This window comes from Gekko japonicus, unplaced genomic scaffold (genome assembly GCF_001447785.1).
Source record: "Gekko japonicus isolate JY-2015 unplaced genomic scaffold, Gekko_japonicus_V1.1 scaffold680, whole genome shotgun sequence".
NCBI classification, from domain to species: domain Eukaryota; kingdom Metazoa; phylum Chordata; class Lepidosauria; order Squamata; family Gekkonidae; genus Gekko; species Gekko japonicus.
Window position 1 is genome coordinate 271949 of NW_015167558.1, and position 3938 is coordinate 275886.

The following is a 3938-nucleotide window of genomic DNA, read 5'->3' on the forward strand; positions in this document are numbered from 1 at the left end:
TGTTTGTTCATATACAAAGTACTTCTATGAGATTACTCTTGTGTTTTCTGCCCAAGGTTGCACCTGCTAGGCACAGGAGCAAATGTTTTGCTTGCGTCTTTGGCTCTCAAGCAGCAAAAATGACAGAACAAAGGGAATAAAAGAAACACCACAAATGACAGACAGCTCTGCCTCTAGCCAAAAAGGCACAGATATTTCTTTTTTTTTAAATTAAACTTTTTATTTATGGATATAACATTATACTCATCATTTTAAAAGGCACAGATATTTCAATTACATATGCATGACCCTTTCCCCCAAACAAATTATGATTTAACTGAACAGGCCTTTTACATCTGAGGTACAGACTAGGGAGTGCATATCAAAAAACTTAAGCTGAAGATATACGTGGAAATTGCTGTTTCAGGTCATTATTGCCATGTTCCAGAATGGTATTTTCAACTTTGTGTGCTGCAGTGCTAGCAGACAGCATGTGACTCATGTTTTTCCTTGATTCTATTGGTATCTTGAGCAATGCTATTTCCCCTTTCCAATTGGATCCTTCCAAGGAGGTAATGCAGTGAGCTTCCAGCCAATCACCATTGGAGACAAACCAAAAGGAATGGTGGTTCTCTTGCCCTCCCACTTTGGGAGAGGGTAGAGCACTTTTGTTCTTCTGTGGCTGGATAAACAGACAGCTGGGGCAGGATGAATGAAAACAAATGACAAGAATCTACATTGAGAACAATGGGAGATGCCTGCAGAACCACTGAATATAATGGGAGCCAAGGAATGCCAACACTTGCATGGGCTCCATTGAAATACATTACAGCCAACAAAAGTTAAACAGGGTCGGCCCTGGTCAGTATTTGGATGGGAAATCACAAAAGAAGTCCAGGGCTGCTACACAGAGGGTGCGATCACACACAGGATTAGCCACTCCATAGGCGCGAATGCCGGGCAGATTTTAAGGGCGCGATCAGATGTCAACATCTACCAAGTGTCCCGCTTCCGTCAGCAACTTGTTTTGCTCTGCTGCAGAAGCAGAGTAAAAAGACACTAGGGAAAACCCAGTAGCAAATGAGTTTGCTACGGGCCAGGAACAGACTTGCCCCAGTGTGATCATGCTAGAGCATTTCCATGGCGTTGGGATGGTCTGATTGGGCTATCCTGACTCCATGGCATTGTTTCCCCCCCCCCCGTTTCGGTATGCACATCATCACATCCTGCATAGGGAGCACTTGGTGCAGAGATGTGAAGGAATGCCAACACTGCATGGGCTCCATTGAAATACATTACAGCCAACAAAAGTTAAACAGGGTCGGCCCTGGTCAGTATTTGGATGGGAAATCACAAAAGAAGTCCAGGGCTGCTACACAGAGGGCGCGATCACACACAGGATTAGCCACTCCATAGGCGCGAATGCCGGGCAGATTTTAAGGGCGCGATCAGATGTCAACATCTACCAAGTGTCCCGCTTCCGTCAGCAACTTGTTTTGCTCTGCTGCAGAAGCAGAGTAAAAAGACACTAGGGAAAACCCAGTAGCAAATGAGTTTGCTACGGGCCAGGAACAGACTTGCCCCAGTGTGATCATGCTAGAGCATTTCCATGGCGTTGGGATGGTCTGATTGGGCTATCCTGACTCCATGGCATTGTTTCCCCCCCCCCCCGTTTCGGTATGCACATCATCACATACTGCATAGGGAGCACTTGGTGCAGAGATGTGAATAATCAATCCCTCGAAGCGCACCAGAAATACGCAGCAAAAAACCCCCAAAAACGATTCACCCATGGTTACGTGTGATCACGCAGTGTCGGGCTGCCCCTGCAGCTCCCAGGGAATGTGTGATTGTGCAAATGTGGGTCAAATTCCTGCGGAGCAAATAGCCTCACTTCCTCCCTGCATTATCTTGCGCGTGTGAACACTGCCAGACATAGGCAAAGGCAAATTACCTCTGAATGACTCTTGCCTTGAAAACCCTATAGGATCACCATAAGTCAGCCACAACTTGATGGCACTTAACACACACAGTTGAGTTGAGTTGCTAATAAGTAATAACTTGTACTGTGGTGGTACTTATACCCACCAGCATTCAGGACAATGTTCTCCCACTATATATCACTTTATTACCAGCCATCTCAGCTATTGTTGGGTATCCTTAAATCCCACAAGTTCAGAGATGGTGACACCCCTCCTGCTAACTATAAAAAGGCCCCAACAGCTTTTATGCTGTCAGAAAAATCTCACTCCAAAATTGAAAGAATTTAGCATATATTTAATTTGAGTGTACATAAAGAGCTTTTAAAGCAGATGATTTCATAGGGTATCCTACTGGAACTGATTGTTATGTGGCTACCATTAATCAGGCTTGGGATTCACCAAACATTAGTTTAATTCATTAGACATGAGGTGTCTAGTTGCATTATTAAGCCTTTATTTAACTGAACAGGGAGTTAACTTCAGGTGCATTCTCACATCATATTTATGTCACCATAATTATATAGCACCTACAAGATAATGAGCTGAACAAAAGAAGCTACTATTAATAAGGCAGAGGGCCATTTATGGTGTTCCAGGGGCCTTACTGCCCCATCTGGCTTTCAAATGTATGTAATTTCCCCTCGTAGAGAACTAATTCACTTGTCCTGTACACTGCAAATACAATGGTAAACACTAAACGGGTATATATAGTAGATGTCTGTAGATTAAAAGGTTATGATTACATTGCTTTGGTTATAAGGCAGGGTCTGCAATCTTTTACAGTTGGACAACCAAGCTACATCAAAAATCAGAGAAAGAAATCAACAAAGGGCCAGTTTAAAAAAAACTTATTTTCATGACTGAAACAATGCAACTTAGCATTACTGATGAATGACATGTTGATTAATAATCCATAAAGTTTCAGTAGCCCAAACACCGGTTGTTGATTTTCCTTTATAGGCATACATGAAGTTTACAAAAACTAATTATACCCAGAAGCACCCTGAACTATTGTTTTCATACATGGGTCATACTTGGATTACTGGCAACTGTTTACCTGTATTATTTCCTTTTCTATAAAACATCGTTGAGAAGCCCTTCCATCACATAAAAATCTTTTTTCTCTCAATTCCCTTCATGTACTGGTTATTCTAGCATCTTGCCTACCCCACTGATATTCCTTACCTTAAAGTTTTAATTTTCTTTTTAAAAGAACTGTTTGGTTTCATATTTGACTCTAGAGAATTAGAGTCATAGGTTGCAGACTCTCAGGCCGAGTTCAGACTGGCAGTTTGAAGCGGGAGGGAGTCGTGGCAAAAAAGAGACGGAACAAACTGTTCCGGGTTTTCCTGATGCAGCAACTGATGCGGGAGCATACCAGGAGGAGGTGCAAGGGAGCATTCACACTATTGGCCCAGAGGCACAGTTGTAAGGCAGGACTTTCTTTTTGGCAATCTGGAGATATGCCCTTATGCACATAAGTGCATAAGAAGAATGCGGCTTTTGGTGTTCACACTTTGTTGGTGCGGGAGGGAAGCGGGATAATCGTGCTTTCCGGGGTTTGCTACCACTTTCACCAGGTATCTTTTAAACTTGGGAGCGAAACGTTACAAGTCGGGTTGAGTATGGATGGGGAACGCCTGACAGATGTGCCTGTGTGAATGGCCTCTTTAATCGAGTTGTGGAACATTTCTGAAATGTGCCTATATCGAGGCAAACTGCTAGTCTGAACTTGGCCTTAGTATAAGATACAGAAACAAAAATTACAGCAAATGCTATTAAAGGGTACTTCTGGAGTGGGGGAGAAAGTCTGTTTATTTGCATCTTGGACATATAGCAGAACAGATTCCTTAACTTTGTTATGTGAAATCTCATCCATCCTCCAAAACCTGAAATGCACATTTTCACCATAGCAGATGAGTAAAAACATTGGAGGATTTAACTAGCATCTTGGCAAAGCTGATTCCCTGATCAAAA